Below are 21,277 nucleotides of genomic sequence, written 5' to 3'. Positions count from 1 at the left end.
ATGACTTGGTCATAAAATCAACTGTAAAGTGTTCATCTAGGTGTCAGCTATAACGCACTCCTTTTTATCAAAAATCTAAAAGGTGTAGTTGGTTTTGTGACTGTAAGTAATTCCCTTCGAATTTATGTAATTCAACATGCCATTTTGCCTTGAGGACATTTGGCACTATTATACTTCCATAAATTACTGTTAATAAGCATTAATTAGCCGTGTTAATTAACCATTTTTTAAATATAAAACATCTTTTACCAGTACAGAGGACATTTTATGTCCAAGAAGGTTTGGGAAAGAGGGTGGGCATATGCTAATTAGGTGATAGGTATGCTAATGAGCTAAGGGAAATGGTCATGAGTGTCACGATTCAAAATACAGACGGAAGAAAGTGCAGATTCTTAAACATTTAATAACAAACATATGAAACACTCTACAACAATGAAACAAAACACTGTGGCAATGACAAAATACGGCAGCAAAGACAAAGGTATAGTGAGACGATAACATGAGACAAAGAGTGCACTGCAAACTGTGACTACATACAAGAGTGCTAATTACCCGGAATGTTAATCAGGTGCAGGTGGTCATGTGACAATGAAGCAGTGGCTGTTGGGAACTGTAGTTCAGTTCCCTTACTGATTTCATGACAATGAGGAAATGTTATATCAATAACGAATGAATAACTGATAACGAGCAAAACTAAACGTTTATTTGCCACAACGACGTCTTATATTGGAACTTCACGCACGTGTGAGCAAATATGTTTGTGCTAATAAAGACAGATTTATGCTAATGAGATCTATAGAAGCAAGATTTATTTATTTTTTATGGTTTCCAGTAAGTTATATATATATATATATATATATATATATATATATATATATATATATAAATACAAATACAGTATCTCACAAAAGTGAGTACACCCCTCACATTTTTGTAAATATTTGATGATATCTTTTCATGTGACAACACTGAAGAAATGACACTTTGCTACAATGTAAAGTAGTGAGTGTACAGCTTGTGTAACAGTGTAAATTTGCTGTCCCCTCAAAATAACTCAACACACAGCCATTAATATCTAAACCGCTGGCAACAAAAGTGAGTACACCCCTAAGTGAAAATGACCAAATTGGGCTTAATTAGCCATTTTCCCTCCCCGGTGTCATGTGACTTGTTAGTGTTACAAGGTCTCAGGTGTGAATGGGGAGCAGGTGTGTTAAATTTGGTGTCATCGCTCTCACACTCCCTCATATTGGTCACTGAAAGTTCAACATGGCACCTCATGGGAAAGAACTCTCTGAGGATCTGAAAAAAAGAATTGTTTCTCTACATAAAGATGGCCTAGGCTATAAGAAGATTGCCAAGAGCTGCAGCATGGTGGCCAAGACCATACAGCGGGTTCCACTCAGACCAACAGGACTGGTTCCACTCAGAACAGGCCTCGCCATGGTCGACCAAAGAAGTTGAGTGCACATGCTCAGTGTCATATCCAGAGTATCTCTTTGGGAAATAGACGTATGAGTGCTGCCAGCATTGCTGCAGAGGTTGAAGGGGTGGGGGGTCAGCCTGTCAGTGCTCAGACCATACGCCACACACTGCATCAAATTGGTCTGCATGGCTGTCGCCCCAGAAGGAAGCCTTTTCTAAAGATGCACAAGAAAGCCCGCAAACAGTTTGCTGAAGACAAGCAGACTAAGGATATAATAATGATAATGATGAGTCTTTATTAATCACATACACACATGCACAGTGAAATTTTTTCCTTCGCATACCCCAGCATGTTAGGAATCTGGGGTCAGAGCACAGGGTAGGCCATGACACAGCGCCCCTGGAGCAGAGAGGGTTAAGGGCCTTGCTCAAGGGCCCAACAGTGGCAGCTTTTCAGTGCTGGGGCTTGAACCTTCTGATCAGTAACCCAGAGCCTTAACCGCCAAGCCACCACTGCCATTATTGGAACTATGTCCTGTGGTCTGATGAGACCAAGATAAACTTATTTGGTTCAGATGGTGTCAAGCGTGTGTGTCGGCAACCAGATGAGGAGTACAAAGGCAAGTGTGTCTTGCCTACAGTCAAGCATGGTGGTGGGAGTGTCATGGTCTGGGGCTGCATGAGTGCTGTCAGCACTGGGGAGCTACAGTTCACTGAGGGAACCATGAATGCCAACATGTACTGTGACATACTGAAGCAGAGCATGATCAGTATGCAGGATTCCAGCATGATAACGACCCCAAACACACCTCCAAGATGAACACTGCCTTGCTAAAGAAGCTGAGGGTGAAGGTGATGGACTGGCCGAGCATGTCTCCAGACCTAAACCCTATTGAGCATCTGTGGGGCATCCTCAAACAGAAGGTGGAGGAGCACAAGGTCTCTAACATCCACCAGCTCCGTGATGTTGTCATGGAGGAGTGGAAGAGGACTCCAGTGGCAACCTGTGAAGCTCTGGTGAACTCCATGCCCAAGAGGGTTAAGGCAGTGCTGGAAAATAATGGTGGCCACACAAAATATTGACACTTTGGGCCCAATTTGAACATTTTCACTTAGGGGTGTACTCACTTTTGTTGCCAGCGGTTTAGACATTAACGGCTGTGTGTTGAGTTATTTTGAGGGGACAGCAAATTTACACTGTTACACAAGCTGTACACTCACTACTTTACATTGTAGCAAAGTGTCATTTCTTCAGTGTTATCACATGAAAAGATATCATCAAATATTTACAAAAATGTGAGGGGTGTACTCACTTTTGTGAGATACTGTGTGTGTATGTGTGTGTGTATATATATATATATATATATATATATATATATATATATATATATATATATATATCTCAGGGTTGATACTATAAAACATTATATATATACACATATATACACACACACACACATATATATATATATATATATATATAATGTTTTATAGTATCAACTACGGTCATACGGTAAGCCGGATGAGGACACGTGACTGAAACGATGCTAAACCCTGAGAGGCAGCCTGCTTTACGACATCAGACAAATGCTGAGAAATGCTAATCAGGTCACTGGAAACAGTATGATGACAATTCCACTTAATGAATAAACAAAAAGACGAGACACGCTACTGCTGTGTGTGTGTGTGTGTGTGTGTGTGTGTGTGTGTGTGTGTGTGTGTGTGTGTGTGTGTGTGTGAGTGAGTGAGTGAGAGGGAGAGAGAGAGAGAGAGACAGACACAGAGAGAGAGAGAGAGAGAGAGAGAGAGAGAGAGAGTCGAAAGTGTTTGTGTCAAAGTTTTTATGCAAATAATTAGCAAAGAATAATGGAATGTAAGTGTGTGTGTCTCTAAAAGCTGTGTGTGTGTGTGTGTGTGTGTGTGTGTGTGTGTGTGTTGTGTCAGAGAAAACAACTGTGTAGAAAAAAAAGGACAAGAGGAAATTACAAAAAGACAGGAAGATAAAAACGGATAACTTGTTAGCATGCTAGTATGAGACACTAATTATCACAGACAACTCACTCAATTATCACTCAAGTTTCCTTTTCTCTTGATCGGTTTTGCCTCGAAACAACCCTAAACCCTATTCCCTACACTGGAGGATCAAGAGCACTAGCTAGCATGCTAATCTAGTGACTAAAGGAATAAGATCAGTGATCTGGTTCAAAACAAGGTTTGTTCATTTCACTTAAAACATCATCACAATCCTCTTAGTCCACTGTGGACGTGTCCCAAATCACACGTCCTATTCAGTATATAGGCAACATGGACACCGTCATCAGTCCTCCACTGTGGACGTGTCCCAAATCACACGTCCTATTCAGTATATAGGCAACATGGACAACGTCATCAACGTCATTCACTACATACTGTAGGCCACGTTAATGGCAACACAAACACCTCAGTCCACAGTGGAAGTGTCCCAAATCACACATCCTTTACAATATATAAGGCTGTCCACTTTACTGGCAACACAAATGTCTGTCAGCTGTGGAACTGTCCCAAATCACTTGCTTTACTCACTTTACGCGCCACATAAACACCATTACCAAAAAAAAAATCAAATGTCAAACCAGCATCACTCCATTGTGGAAGTGTCCCAAATCACACAGCCTTTCCACTGTATGATGTAGGCCACATTAACAGGATCAGAAATGTCAGTCCACTGTGGGCGTGGCCCAAACTGAAATTCCTATTCACTATAAAGGCTACATAAATGCATCTCAACACACACGTCCACCATCAGTCCACTGCGGAGTGTCCCAAATCACACACCCTGCACACTACACACGTAGGCCACAAACATCTCAGTCCACCATGGAAGTGTCTCAAATCACACACCCTGTCCTCTATATAGGCCACAGAAACACAATCACAAATTTTCACCACGCTTGGTCTACTGTAGAAGCGTTCCAAATCACACACCCTGTAGTTCCACAAGTCCACCGTGGACGTGTCTCAAACCGCTTTCACAGAGTTCACTTTATGGGCCATGCAACGTTTCAACGTCTTCAAATCCCGGAGCGTAATTCTTGTGTTAATCCCATAGCGGTACTTTTGTGGGATTTCATGAGTCCTCTACGTAACTCTGAAATAGCAGCCTTCCCGAAATACGAGTGCGGTTTGGGACGCGGCCTGGGTAAAATTATAGCTTACGTATCCCACAGCGTCTCGGTAAGTACGAGTGTATGTAGAGCAGCAGGAGCGAAGAAGACAAGGAAAGCGAATGAGTGAACAATCAACTCAGCCGCACACATGCACACACGCGCACACACACACACACACACACACAGATGAATAGTTCTTTAGAAGTGCTATTTCCTTCGACACTGATTGACTAGCTTACATTGACTGCGCCTGCATTCTCTCTGTAACAGCTCCATTCTGTTTCTCCCTCCCTCCATCTCAGCTCTTCACTCATCCCCTCATGCTAACACTTCCCCTATCAATCAATCTCACACTCCATCTCTCACATCAAGCGGCTAATAATATACCCGAGGAGACTAATGCTACGCTAAAGCTACATTTTGTCCATACGGCGTAGGTATCGACACTTTCAGCGACAGTGAATCTCTACAAATCTTGTTAATGTCCTCAGATTTGTTAAGGAACAAAACGAGATGAGGATGGAAGTTTATTTCCTGTCTCGGGGTTTCAGACAGAAAGAACATTGAATGTGATTATTAACGTAGTTTGTGTTAGTCTGGTAGCATTTATTTTGTGCAGACGCTAATATTTCTGTCAAAGCATCCACTTCGGAAAGATCGCGTTCGCTTTTATCGGACTAAGTGACGAATAGCGTGAGAATTAGCGTGCTCGCTAAAAAGGTGAGCGATAAATTCGGAAACGCGTGATCGATTCACGGCGTGACTGGCGTCTGGCGTAAAAAAAGCCCCGTGATCCTGGAGCTCTTCTGCGAATTGGAGCTGCAGCTTCGTCTTTTAATAAGTTTGACCTTTCGCCGCATCGGTTCATTAGCCGTTTCTGAGATCCGACCCGTCGGCGAGGAAACGCTACGAGCTGGGCAGAATACCAAAGCGGATTTGAGGGACGAATTATTGAAAACGAAGTCGAGGCGTTAACACGTATTGGCCTAATGAACAGATCTGGAGAAGATCACGCAAGGGGCTAATATGGCTAATAGCGCATCAATACGGCGCTAATAAGATCGACTGAGTGTCGTTACAGTGCTAGAAAGCTAGATCGCCTTTACCCGTTTGTCATCATGCAGCGATCATGACCATCCAGCCCAAAGACCAATCAAAACAAGTCTAATAGATCTAATTTGGTTATAAAATACGATCCCAAACTGAACATCCTTGAGAACACCATTGTCGTTAATGTATGAGCATGCTACAGCCATTCATAACTTCTCTTATTCATTTTAGCAGGTTAAAGACACAATATTGTCTGATACAGACACGCTAGTGTCCATATTAGCAAGACATAGACAGAATATTGTCTGTATTAGCATGATACAGCCATTCATAACTTCTATTATACATATTAACATGTTATAGACATACTATTGAGCATATTAGCGACAAATAGACACACTACTGAGCATATTAGCGACAAATAGACACACTATTGAGCATATTAGCGACAAATAGACACACTACTGTGCATATTAGCGACAAATAGACACACTATTGAGCATATTAGCGACAAATAGACACACTACTGAGCATATTAGCGACAAATAGACACACTACTGAGCATATTAGCGACAAATAGACACACTACTGAGCATATTAGCGACAAATAGACACACTACTGTGCATATTAGCGACAAATAGACACACTATTGAGCATATTAGCGACAAATAGACACACTACTGTGCATATTAGCGACAAATAGACACACTATTGAGCATATTAGCGACAAATACACACACTATAGAGCATATTAGTGACAAATACACACACTATTGAGCATATTAGCGACAAATACACACACTATTGAGCATATTAGCGACAAATAGACACTCTATTGAGCATATTAGCGACAAATACACACACTATTGAGCATATTAGCGACAAATACACACACTATTGAGCATATTAGCGACAAATAGACACACTATAGAGCATATTAGCGACAAATAGACACACTATTGAGCATATTAGCGACAAATAGACACACTACTGAGCATATTAGCGACAAATACACACACTACTGAGCATATTAGCGACAAATAGACACACTACTGAGCATATTAGCGACAAATAGACACACTACTGAGCATATTAGCGACAAATAGACACACTACTGTGCATATTAGCGACAAATAGACACACTATTGAGCATATTAGCGACAAATAGACACACTACTGTGCATATTAGCGACAAATAGACACACTATTGAGCATATTAGCGACAAATACACACACTATAGAGCATATTAGTGACAAATACACACACTATTGAGCATATTAGCGACAAATACACACACTATTGAGCATATTAGCGACAAATAGACACTCTATTGAGCATATTAGCGACAAATACACACACTATTGAGCATATTAGCGACAAATACACACACTATTGAGCATATTAGCGACAAATAGACACACTATAGAGCATATTAGCGACAAATAGACACACTATTGAGCATATTAGCGACAAATAGACACACTATTGAGCATATTAGCGACAAATAGACACACTATTGTGCATATTAGAAAGATACAGACAATATTCTCTATATTAGCATGATACTTCTGTCAAGATTATGAGATATAATAAGGATACAACAGTAATGTTCTTACATCAAGCATTTTGAGTCTTAGCTCAATAATTGTCGTTGTGTGACTCATCAATTTAAACACACTTTCTAGCGTATAATGACGTCGGTAATGCCGTTAAGTTTTTCGAGAAGCACGACTCATCCCAGCCTCATTGGACTCGTCGATTAAGAACTAATTTCCTCACTTCCTGCTCGCCCATGCGCTTGATTCCTTGGACCTAATGGTTTTGAGCGAATAACGCGTGAACGCAAACGAACGAGACATCGTTAAAGCTGAATCCACAAGTCGTAGATCAGTGCAAAGCTTGTAACTAAACACAGAGGTGGTCTGCTTTAAAGTTCGCGGAGGTATGAGGCTGTGCTAGAGGAAATGAGTCACTAGCTAATACTATATCCTGTGATGGAAGAGTCAGAGGACGAAAAGTCTGGTTTTATTCCGTTTCTGGTACTCGCTTGGGACATTGGAGATAATAAATAAGAAGGAGAAATACTCCACACTGAAGTTGAGGATAATTAGGCTGTGGATGTTTTCTTGCACTTTCGGGAACAAAGTTGCAGAAGACGAGCTTTTCGGATATATTAAGTAACGGACTCATATTGTGGACATTACGTACATATACGGCAGTATTGTGTGTCCTTAAACATTACAGGCTACAAGGACGACAAGGAAGCCCACACGAGGTCCATATTCAAGACAAGCGTCACTTCATCACTGAATTAAATGTGATGAACGCCATTATGGTGTACACAACCTCTGGAAAACTGGCGCAGACACAAGTCAAGTGTTCCTCACATACGTGCCATGACCCAGGTTACCAGACCGACATGACAAAAGCAGAGGAGTTGAAAAGAGTTCTTTTCACCAAGGTCCTAAAGTGTTCAACAATGTTCAACAGTACAACAGACTGCTCTAAAGGACGTCTCTAAATTCTGCAGGGGAGAACACACAAGGTGTTCGGGTTTTTTGCACATTACGTACGAATTACAGCGGGGGAAGTAAGTATTGAACGTGTCAACATTTTTTTTCAGTAAATATATTTCCAATGAGGCTATTCACATGAAATTTTCACCAGACATCAGTATTAACTCAAAAAATCTGGAAATATAAAGAATCCACAACATTAAAGTCCATAAATGAAGTTATGTGTAATAAAGAGGAATGACACAGGAAAAAAGTGTTGAACACGCTAACTGAAATGTATTTAATACTTAGTGGAGAAGTCTTTGTTTGTAATGACGGTTCAAGACGCTTCCTGTATGAAGAAATTAATGGGACGCAGTATTCAGGTGTGATTTTGTCCCATTCTTCTAAACATATTGTCTTTAAATCTTGTTCAGTTGGATTCGACTCAGGTGATTGACTGGGCCATTCTAACACCTTCATTTTTTTTCTCTGAAACCAATTGAGAGTTTCCTTTGCTGTGTGCTTTGGATCGTTGTCCTGCTGGAAGGTCCACCCACGTCTCATCTTCATCATCCTGGTGGATGCAGCAGATTCTTCTCAAGAACCTCCCGGTAAAGGGCTCCATTCATCGTTCCTTCAATTATATGAAGTCTTCCAGTACCATGTGATGAAAAACAGCCCCACACCATGATGCTTCACCTCCACACTTCACTGTTGGTGTAGTGTTTTTAGGGTGATGTGCAGTGACATTTCTTCTCCAAACATGGTGAGTAGTATGACAGACAAAAAGTTAAATTTTGCTCTTATCTGAGCAGACTACACTCTCCCAGTATTTCATAGACTTGTCCAAATGAGTTGTAGCAAACTTTAAATGAGCTTCGACACGCCTTTTCTTTATTAATGGAGTCTTGTGGGGTGAGCGTGAGCAGTGGAGTGCATTGCCTATTGTTTTCTCTGTGACTATGGCACCTGCTGCCTCCAAGTGTTTCTGGAGCTCTTTCCGAGTGGTCCTTGGCTCTTGGGCTACTCTTCTGACTATTCTTCTGACTCCCTGGTCAGTAATCTTGTGAGGAGCTCCTGTGCATTGCCGGTTGATGACGGAGTGATGTTGCTTCCACTTGCGGATAATGGTCCCAATGGTGCTTCCTGGAAGATTCAGAAGTTATGAAATGCATCTGTATCTGATTCTATCAATATGTTTTGCAACAATAAGGTTGTGAAGGTCTTGGGAGAGCTCTTTGCTTTTACCCATCATGAGATGTTTCTTGTGTGACACCTTGGTAACGAAAATAATCCATCAATTTACTAACCCAGATGCTATTAATTTGCACAGATAAAGACAAGCGTTGAATATACTGTATGTAATTATGTGTTTTTGTGTTGTACAGATTAGCTAAAGAAAGTACGTTGTCTGATTAGCTTTGATGAAATAAAAAAAACAAAATACGATGAAATTAAAGCTCGCTCTTTTTGTTTCTTTTTTTGCACACCTTTCCATTAGAACGATCTGAGCTCTTTCTCTTAAATTCTTTTTTGGTCTCCTTTTATCAGTTACGCAGCACGCACCACAAAGCTGGCCTACGAGATTTCTAAAACTGGATCTGCTTCGGAAACTCAATCTCTCCCTCTCTCTTTTCTATCTCTCTCTCTGTCTCCATACATCCCTCTCTTTGGCTTTTGAACACGTTTCCGTCTCCCAGGTCTTGTCTTTCATTTGCAAAACCCAGTCTGTAACATTATACATCTACCCCAGTCTCTCTCCCTCTCTCTCTCTCTCTCTCTCTCTCTCTCTCTCACACACACACACACACACACACACACACACACACACACAGTGTTACTGGCAAACGGCAGTGCATTTTCCAGACTCTTCCATAAATATAGGGCATGTGCCGCAAGCCACCTCGGAGGACTGAATCAGCAAGCAATGGACGGGATGTGGTGTGTGTGTGTGTGTGTGTGTGTGTGTGTGTGTGTGTGTTAATGACTATGTACTAGAGAACACCTACAATTTAAGTACTCCTGATTTGTTTATTTAGCTAATGGGCTTTCGTGGCTAATTCGAGTAAATGACATCATTAGCATGTCGTGACATGACAGGAAGCAGTAATTTGCTTAATGGACTAACCATTTGGCAAACGTTGCTCTTAGCTTAGCACCGCTGAACGACCATAAGCAAGACAAAAGTCACAATGATACGATCACTTAAGTGCCGTCTGTGTACGACGGGTTACAGTTTACATGCTGGGAATTTGACGGTTCGCTAGCTAGCTTGCTCATGTGCTAGCAGAAATGTGATGATTAGCAGAACTCCCGTCATCACTTACACATTTCAAAGTAACTGAAAGAAACGGTGGTGTTGTTTGCGGAACAAGATTTCCATTCGAAAATTTCTATGTCGTAATTACGATCAATCACAGACACGGGTGTGGCTTTACGATGTCCTCACAAAATATTCCACAAGTACTACGTGCACTTCGGTACGGTAATTGATCTTTGTTACAAGCGCTCGTTGTTGGAGGCGTGGCTTGCTTATTAGTAGGTCATTTTTAGACAGTTGACCGTTTTAAACATAGTCTGTATTGTATTGTTTTCATTTTGAACGTGTCCTGGAGTTAAAAGAAAAATTCCCCAAAGGATACGACAGAATCGTTTTTTTGAGAATGAAATTTTCATAAAGTTGTCAGTATTTATCAGGTCATCATTATGAGATGAATCTATATTATATGTAACAACACTACGGAGGATTTGTAGTAAGCAAACTCAGTCAAACGGTATACGTTTTGAAATATTAAACACTATTGATATAGTCTTGTCTGCCATCTTGAAACGGATGTCTTCTGGGTAATCAACGCTCTTCCCCAGTCTACAGTCTGCTCGAGCCGACAGTGTAACGGAATGGGCTTTGGTGAAAGATGATTAGAGCGTGTTTAAATCAGGATTGGAGCGCTGCCTTTTATACCCAGACCTTATTAGCAATTAGCAACAGGTCTCTCTCTCTCTCTCGCTCTCATCCCATCTGTTCTGCATCATGCAAAATAACAAGTAGCCATCTATCATCCTGCCTCGTGTTTCATGCCTCGTTTTATTTTCGCTGCATGGATTTCCTTGGATATTGTACACAGTACGCTGAGTGGGAAAAAAAAAAAAAAACCTCCCTGTACAACTGTGGATTAATAACATGTTGATGTGTTAGTGGAGAAGAGCGCATCAGATTTAAAGATCTGGACATGGCTACATTAGAAAATAAATAAATAAATAAATAAATAAATAAAATTAACAAACGTATATATATATTTTAATTCCATCGTGGATTATTTCCTAATAACAGCATGTCCTGAAGCGCTTTATTCCTTTTACACCACAAATGTTCTTACTTTTTATAGTTACATTTAATGTTGAGGAGTGTCCGCAAAACAAGTTCATTCTTGTTCCGTTCTAGCAGCTATAAACAGTCGATCCATCACCAGCCTCAATTTGTTCTCTGACTTGAAGTTAAAAAGACTAAAATGCAGACAAATTAGAAACAATTCTAAAGAATTTGCCATGTTGGAAAGCACTACCGCTGACACTGGAGACTCCTTCTATAAATATTAAATGGTCATCTCCTTATACTGTGAAAACTTAACTTATTTTGAAAAAAAAAAATCCACTTACGTGGAAAGTCCACCATACAAATCCCTGTATGAGTTGTTGTAGAAACGATAACGTATCCAAATGAGTACATTAACTTTATAGCTGAATTACTGGGACTACCTTCTGACCAATCAGAACTGAGAATTCAACAGTGATGACGGTGCAATAATAATTAAGAAAATGACAATTTATACAATTGAAACTTCAAATAACTAAATAACAAAGTTAATAATTCATGCTTAATAATTAGTGTGTTATTAATAATTCATGGCCAAAAATACAATTTCTTTGGTTAATTTCAAAATCACTGGAAATACATAAAAATGTATATAATTATTGAATGCATTATAAAGACTAATAAAGCAAATCTTTCATTTTCATTTTACTCTACATTCAAATCATCTTATTGCACATTCTGAACTTTATTCTATATATTCTGAATGAATGACTTGAACGTACTGGATATATTTTATCCTTATTATTTATTAATTGGAGTCTAAGAGAAACTCCTTGTGCGAATTTAAAAAGTGAAAAATTAGATGCTAAGTGTTTTGTTGATAAGTTCTCCTGGCATTTACTTGGCGATATCAAAAGATTAACATCCAAAAGTACACTCCAAAAAACACCAATCATTTCACTTTACACTAAACATTTCATTACACACGCTCACTGGTCAGATTGTTAATACGCAAGAATACTGTCAGATTAAACGTGCCAGATAAATACTTCATGAATTATGCAGGATACAAGTGACACCTGGAATTTAGCACAAATTAAACACACCATATTGCAACTACAGCTTGTTAAACACATGTATCCTGATCGTTGCTCGACATTTTATCTGGTTTGCAATGTTGTCACAATATCAGATTTTAGGAAATTTCCTACTAGAACCATGTTATATTTCGATATAAAAGCAATGTTTTTAATAAAATGAGAAAAATGTTAAAAACTTGAAAGTTAAAGTACAACCAATTACTGCATTTGGGAAATGTGGGACATTTGAATGTAGAAATTGACAACATAGAAAAAGCATACAAATGTGGGAAGGGGTGTGTGCTTTAAATTGGTAGAATGAGTTCTAAATTTTTCTTACTGTTCTTATATTAGTGATGACTTTCCATTGGCATAATTATTTTATATTACTCTAGCTAATTAATGATATTCTATATAAACCTAATAATAATATATAATTATTTTATATAATAATATATATATATATATATATATATATATATATATATATGTATTTGTATATATATATATGTTATTATATATATATATATATATATATATATATATATATATATATATATATATATATATATATATAAACTTAAACCCTAATTGTAACCTCGGTGACCAAGACGAAACATTTTTTTTTAAATATTGACCTGTGGGAACCTGCCAAATGTCCCCATAATGTCAAAAACTGGCAGATATTCCTATCTTTGTGAGGACATATAATCACCAGCAAGATACCAAAACATGCTTACTCAGATACACGACTTCACCATTGCTTTAAAACGAAACAGAATAAAATCAAATCTGTAAAAGTACTGTATATTTCTGAGGACATTTCTGTACAAAGACCTAAATATGTGTACACACACACACACACACACACACACACACAAGTACGTTCACACAACACAAGACTGACAGCATAATGATATCTGTTGGACGTCTTGAAAACGGGAAAGCAAGAACTTATTCATCGATCGTAATTATATGTATGTGTACAGTATGTAATTAATTAAATTATATGTGGGCTTCCATCATCAAACCCAATGTCCTAAATTAGACAGACAGACACGCGCACACACACGCGCACACACACACACACACTTTTACTCCATCTGGGACACAAGCACACAAGCTAATGCAAACAGTACAATAAAATGTGTAAATTATGTTTGCAAATATTTATATAAAACAATATAGTTAAATGTTTAAAGTAAAGAAGTTATGCTTAATTAAGTCATACATTATTTGGAGTATGACACTGTGTTTTTTTAGTTACTTATTAAAATATGTGTATAAGTTTTATGTTATTATAGGTTGCTCTACTTTAACTATTCAAAACATAAACACACACACACACATACATATACATACATACATACATACACACACATATATATATATATATATATATATATATATATATATATATATATATATATGCCTGTAAAATAAAGTCAAAGAAAAGACAAAATGGTGTCAAAAATAATTAAATAAAAAAATTTCTACACAGATATATCAATAATATTATAATGAGAAGTGCTAGAAAACTTTTATTCATGATATCTTCACTTCCTATCACCTTTGTGCAGTGTATAATTATATAACAATTATAAGACCATCAAGAATAAATCAAGACAAATTGGATAATTTCAAGCTTAAAATCGTCTTATTCGATACGCAGATCATTTCGCATAATAAACAATTATCAGGCAATAGAACGAGACAATTTCAAGAAAGAAATTAGAATGAAAATATGTAAAAATAAGCTTAATAATGTTATATTTGTTTAAAACCAAGCTAACAAAAAGAAATTGATAGTTGAATTTGCGATATTTTTACTTGCCAAGATATATTTTTGCAGTTACGAGCATTAAACAGTACTAAACAGAACTGAGTCGACGTTTGGTGTGAGTAAACACCTGTAAAAAAAAAAAAAATGCATCGGGTTCTCGCAGGTTCACTGGGGTACAATTGTATAAAGAAATTGTACAAAAAAAACATTTCCGCTAAAGTAAAATGTTGACAAATTGACAAAATATTGACAATTTATCCACTATTACCTGTCATAAGATTTAAAAGAGTTAAAACCTTTTTGGGATAAAATCCCTTTGATTCTGACTCCACACACACACACACACACACACACACGTAGGTGAAGAGTACACTATAGCCTCACAAACCTCACTATCGTTCTCACACACACGCATATCTTTTGTAATTTTCTTATCAGATGCTTAGAGAGAAATCCAATCAATCTCAAGTTTGCAGCTGAATTACCTTAACTAATGACACCCTATACGCTCCAGTGAGCTGTGTGTGAGTGTGTGTTCTGCAAATCTTACTTAGTATACGCCGCTTTGTTACAGTTCTTCATCACTAGATCAAAAAAGGCATAAATTAAACATGATGTGAGTGTGTGTGGTTGTGTGAGTGAGAGAAACGAGTGTGTATTTGTATTTTTATATATCTGTGTTTGCATATTGTAAGATGTGTAGTGTGAGAGCCAGTATGACTATGACTATGAGACTATGACCCCCTCTGTGTGTGTGTGTGTGTGTGTTTGTGTGTGTGTGGAGTGTAAAACCAATTCACCCTTCACTTTGTCACTACATCAGCGAGTAAGTGTCACAATTTGTCAACACTAAAGAAAGCAATTCCAGGCCTCAGTGCCGATGTTATATCACAATACAAGCATGATCTCTCTCTCGCTATCTCACTCACTCACTCACACACACACACAAAAAAAAAACGGCACAATGCGCTTTATGCACCGCTCGCATCATGATTTGCATACCTGTGTGTGTAGACAAGCGTTTCCAAACCTCGTCTGGCTCGACCAAGCACAAACGCTGCAAATTGAAAATCGCTGAATAGATTTTACAGTAATTAGGGCTGGGACGATGGATCAGTAATGACCGTACACAGTGATAATTAAACCGGAAATTGTTCTACCGTTAAAAGTTTTGCTGTTTCAGTTTAGCTGTATAAATGACATCATCCAAAATGCCTGCCTGTCGGTATACATTATAACAAATAAACAACAAATGAGAGCAGATACTATAATATCATGATAATTAACCAAATAAATAAATCAGTCCGTACAGGATTTCACAGAGTTTTTTTTTTTTTTTTTTTTTGGGGGGGGGGGGGGGGGGGGGGGGACCTTATTACTTATTATGCTGTGACCTTTTTAAAAATTTGTGGAGTTTTTTGTGTCTTTTTAGTCTTTCACAGCGACGTTTGTCGGTAAACGGGACCTTTCAGCTGTACGCCAGTTCGACGCACGTGAATCGAAGAGGGTGTTGTGACAATGTCACATGACCAAACCTGTGCTCTGAATATTGCGGAGTTCGCTTAATTTTGTGTTAGTCAGGGTGTACACCCTGGAGGGGCCGATATAATATGCCTCGGTTATACAATTCTTTAATAATTTCGTATTCTTCGACAATTGAACAATTACGAAATCCCCAAAACTGTACAGACACATTACGGTCATTTTTTTCAAATTGTTATGAACATTCTGTGACTTGTAGCACAAAATATCAGACGTGCGGCAAAATATGTATTGAATAAGAAACAAACAAAATATTAAAATACAGCTATAAATGTAGTATATCCCTAGGTTATTCATAATAAGATTTTTCAGTTTCTAGAACAAATCTGGTTTTTGCGCTTACTGAACATACTGTGCAATCTGCATGGAAAAAATAATAATGAAAATTGATCAAACTCAGTACATCATTGAAGAAGTCTGAAGCTACAGAAGAAAACTTACCAGCTTTGATTAACTTTAATGAAGTGTCTGATTGATCCAAATTCACTATATTCCCTGTAGTAAGTTAACAATGTCATTTGAACATGTATAGTAGGAAATAAATCAGTTAAACAACTGCTAATATTCCAAAAAAAAGCTAATATTCCAAAGGTACTTTATTAGCTAAAATACAGTAATTTAATTAATCTGCATCTGGATTGTTTGCTTTGTTATAAATTGTTACACAACTAAAATTGAAACGAATTGAATTCGCGTAGAAGAGATTTGCAGGTCACTTTCAGAATGCAGCATTTTGCAAAACTTCAAGTGATTCATAAACGTGACGTTTATGATATTTTCAGTAGGAATTACGCTTTTAAAGTTCATACCTGCTAGAGGCTGGATTTCCACATTAGACAGCGAATGTGATTATTTATAACGAGGTACATTATAATCTCTGAGTCAGAAAGCTGTAGCTCGGTTTACATGTAAACATTTTGGTTTTTAAAAAAAATAAATAAATAAAAAAAATAAAAAAAGTTGACAAAACTTCTCCCTGTATATTTGGCTTCCCATTCCTATTTTTTTTTGCATATTTGCATGTAAATTTGCATCTGAGGCTGTAAGACTGTCTGGCAGGTAAACAACAGCTACACCTTTTATTTTTTGTTTATACAGTCTGAGTCATGAGTTCAAATAAATAAAGACATATTAATGCAGTTTATAAGTGAAAATAATAAAAAGCAATGGACATCTGTACATCCTTGTGGACCAGCTATGCTTGCTCACCTAGTAAATTCTTCTTTGAAGGTTCTGTTACTAGTTAGAACTCAAGCAGCGTTCCACTGAGAAGCTGGACTGTCTGAGGTAAATGTTGGGAGAGGACAGTTATTAATGATTTAACAGTGTGAGTTAGTAGAGAACTTGTATTCCGGTTTGTGTGAAACAATGTTTTTTTGACCTGGACTAGCACTGCTGGGAATATGTGTGTGTGTGTGTGTGTGTGTGTGTGTGTGCACGCTGTTGGCACTGGCGATGGCGTACCAGATCGATACACATCAGCCCCACTGGCCAGACGAGGTCATCACCGAATCCACTTCACGTGCTTAGAGAACATCACCCAAGCTCTCCACACACACACACACACACACACACACACACACGCACGCACGCACGCACGCACACGCACACTCTGTTTGAGTAGCAATAGAAAGACAAAACTCAGCCCATATGTGGACTAATCTGTTAACACAAGCACACTCTGTTTCACACACACACACAAGAATATTTTGTCTTTGTTTGTTTGGGTTTTTTCTCTTTTTTAAATAAAAACTGTAGTTTGTGGGGACCTGTTAAATGTCCTCTTACGGTCAAACATTATTCCTATTCCTGTGTGGACATTTTGGTCCCCACAAAGATATAGAAAAAAAAACAAACTTGCCCACACACACGGAAATATTTTGTCTCTTTTAGTTTGTTTAGTATTTTTTAAATAAAAGCTGCAGTTTGTGGGGACCTGCTAAATGTCGTCATAAAGTGAAACATGCCCAATATTCCTATTCCTGTGTGGACATTTTGGTCCCCATGAAGATATAAAAACTTGCCCACACACACACACACAGTAGCGCCCTACTGAATCAGCAGTAGAAAGGCCAAACTATTAATTTTTTTCATAAAAACACAATGTTATTCAATGACTTTCACATTTTGTTAAATAATGGACCTGAAAAACCATCATCTAGGCTCTCTGAGATTCTCCCTGTAGAGAAAGAAGATCTGTAAGACGTTGTGTAAGAAAACTGCATGAAATCGTACCCGAGAGAAATTAGGCAATTTGTATGAAACACAAAAGCGATTGTGGTATGATTTATTTTTCCATCTGTGGTTTTATTGTTTACTGTTCAGTACGGTACTTACTTCGAATCTTATAAACTTTTGAACATCATTATCTTTTTTTAAGACAAAGTCACTTCATTGAATTTCATTGTACAGTCCCTCCAGGATTTGTGATCGCAGAAAATAAGGCAAAATCAAGGAAACTCTGCAATATTCGGAGGAGCTCACGATTTTTTCAAAATGGCCAAAGATTTGGGCTGAGACGCGTCGTGTGACATCATCACAACTTGCAGATTAGTTAAAGCCCTCTTCGATTCACGTGCGTCGAACACGAGTACAGACGTTACGAAAAAAAATAAAAAATTTGTGAGGAAGGAGCAGAGATCGTTGGGGTCTCTGTTGCATGTACGTAGCTAGTACAGTTAGCTTGCTTTGCTAATCCAAGCTGAGAACAACACTAGCATGAAGCCAAGCATGTATCATAAATCAAACAAGCAAGTTGACTTCATACTGATTAGTGCGTGATTTAATTTGTGTTTTAATAGTTAGCTTGAGAAGATATATATAGCTAGTAGCATAAGTGCTAGACAGGCCACACCCACAAGTGACATAAGCGACTTGTTTCTTACGGTTAGACAGTTGAGTCTTTGGTTTAAAAAGTTTACTCAAGTCTAAAATTGCCTTTGTTAAAAAAAAAAGTGGACACACACACAAATGATATAAATACATAGAGGAAGAAAACTGGTGAGACAGAGAGAGAGTGAGACAGGAGAGTAAGACAGATTAAGGGGTCTAAAGAGGTCTCTAGAGTTGACACAGCATTCAAGTGCATTCCAGCTCAGACAGAACAAAAGCACACACACACAATGGCACAAACTCTAGGGGGATGCAACCGTCGCATCAGCAACCCCCTCCCCCACACACACTTTAAAAACTTTCTCTCTCACTCTCTCACACACACACACATACACACACACACACATACACACACACACACACACACAATGTCTAACGCTATGAGATACCCAGCAAGCTCTGGCATTTGGCACAGATGCTGAAAATCCACACATATACACACACACACACACACACATTAATACATACACACAGTAGTTCTCACTGAGTAGCTGTGGGGGAGGGAATTCTTAATGGAAGCTTTGAAACATGTCCTAACCTCAGTCCATCTCTCTCTCATACACACACACACACACACACACAACTGTACATCATACATAAAGAACATACAGAAGTGAACAGGTGGCAGTATCATATAACTTTAGTGGACAGCTGTTTGGAGGCCTGACAACTGTGTGTGTGTGTGTGTGTGTGTGTGTGTGTGTGTGTGTGTGTGTGTGTGAGTGAGAGAGAGAGAGAGAGAGGAGAGACCATCGTCTGCCAGAGACAAAACATCCCTCGCCCATGTACTCTCCCTCCCTCTCTGTCCTTCTCATATCTATGTATTATGGGGACTCTGGGTCCTTATGACACACTAACAACCTAAAGCCTACACACATGCACACACACACACACACACACACACACACACACACATTTGTCTGAAACTTTTGGCTGTCGCACCATCGCTATTTGTTATGGTCCTAAGATTGTGAGGTTCACACACACACACACACACACACACACACACATGGTTCAGTATGCCAGGATAGTAAATATATCGGGTTGTGGGACCTGTGTGTATACATATATGCATGTATGTGTGTGTGTGTGTGTGTGTGTGTGTGTGTGTGTGTGTGTGTGTAAGCATGTGTCTGGGTTTACATACTGCGCAAAAGAGTGGAGCTGCTGCCTGTGTGTGTGTGTGTGTGTGTGTGTGTGTGTGTGTGTGTGTGTGTGTCTCCACAGGGTTTTTGTGGCAGGTGAATGTCTTAATTAAACACACACACACACACACACACACACACACACACACACATACACACTCTACCTGGACCTGTAATCAGGCGGTATGATAATTCACAGAGCTGCGCGATGCTCGCGAGCGCACACCTCTACAGCTTCTTCCCATCGCGCGAGCACTCTCTCACTGCAGCAGTGCCTCCAACGGAACCGGCTCCACACACACACACACACACACACAGCCGCTGCCCCATGGGAGCCGCTCATCTCCGGTAAACTCTTGTGTACAGGATGCTCCCGCTGTCTCTCTGCGGAATCCCGGCCAAACTTCCCACCAAACCACCGAATTTTACCGCAGCGAGACAAACCCACGCGCCCACACACACACGCGCGCACACACACACACGCGCGCACACACACACGCACGATCTGTGGGACTGACGTTAGCGCACCTACCTCGTTTTCCTCGTTTCTCTCCCTCTCTTTCTAAATCCCGCAGAGCGAGCCTCCAGCTGCAGCACGACTTCTCGCGGTCCCTATCCCGTTCCGGACATCAGTAGCGTCCCGAGAAAGCTCCTGCACAGCGACGTGCACAGCGCAGCGCGCTCACACACACACTGCATGCACATACACACTCACACACACACACACACAGAGGAGGGCGCAATCTCGTCTGTCTGTCTGTCTGTCTCTCTCTCTCAGTGTGTGTATGTGTGTGTGTGTGTGTGTGCGTGTGGGGAAGCGTGCTCACTGCCGGTGGAAAGAGGAGAGGAGGGGAGGGGAGAGAGTGGGGGGGGGGAGCAGGTTGGTTGTTCAGGCGCTGATGTTGAAGTGAGCGCGCGCAGAGCGCAACCTACCGGACGCACGCGGAGACTCGAATACGAAACCGCACGCAGTGCGCGCGCTACACACGCGTCCTCTTCTTGTATGTATCTCGTTTCGTTTAAGGAAGAAAAAAAAATAAATAAATAAAAATAAAAACGCAGAACGGGCTACTTGTGAACGCACGCGCTGAGTTAGATAGAACTCAGAATTCGGAACTCGTGCGTCTCGCGCTCGGGCGCGCGTACTGAGAGAGATCATAGACAGGATAATAATAATAATAATAATAATAATAATGATAGGAAAATAATTTGCAAGAAAGAGAGAAAAGAGGGAGACGCATGGGATAAGGGGCAGGGAGATAGAAGAAGAAAAGTGTGTGAGAAAAGAGGAATGGGAGGAAAGATAGAGTCATTCATCTGATCTCTATCCTGAACAGGTCACGGTGTCCCAGGAACACTGGGCACAAGGTGGAATACACCCTGGATAGGATGCCAATCCATC

At 39.5% G+C, this 21,277-nt stretch overlaps 1 protein-coding gene across 3 annotated transcripts in view; it reads right to left on the bottom strand.

Moving 5' to 3' along the window:
* Window positions 1-20,674, bottom strand: part of fat3a (FAT atypical cadherin 3a) — a 126,831-nt gene extending 106,157 nt beyond the window's left edge. For 2 of the 3 annotated variants that reach the window (XM_017491424.3, XM_053687241.1), the window contains exon 1: window positions 20,408-20,674. The gene's annotated coding sequence lies outside the window, so the exon portion shown is untranslated. The remainder of the gene's footprint in view (window positions 1-20,407) is intronic. The other variant, XM_017491425.3, reaches the window with a different exon arrangement.
* Between the last annotated feature and the right edge of the window lie 603 nt (window positions 20,675-21,277).

Source organism: Ictalurus punctatus, chromosome 17 (genome assembly GCF_001660625.3).
Source record: "Ictalurus punctatus breed USDA103 chromosome 17, Coco_2.0, whole genome shotgun sequence".
NCBI classification, from domain to species: Eukaryota; Metazoa; Chordata; class Actinopteri; order Siluriformes; family Ictaluridae; genus Ictalurus; species Ictalurus punctatus.
Note: the sequence above shows the minus strand (reverse complement) of the source record. Positions and strands in the feature narration are given on the sequence as shown.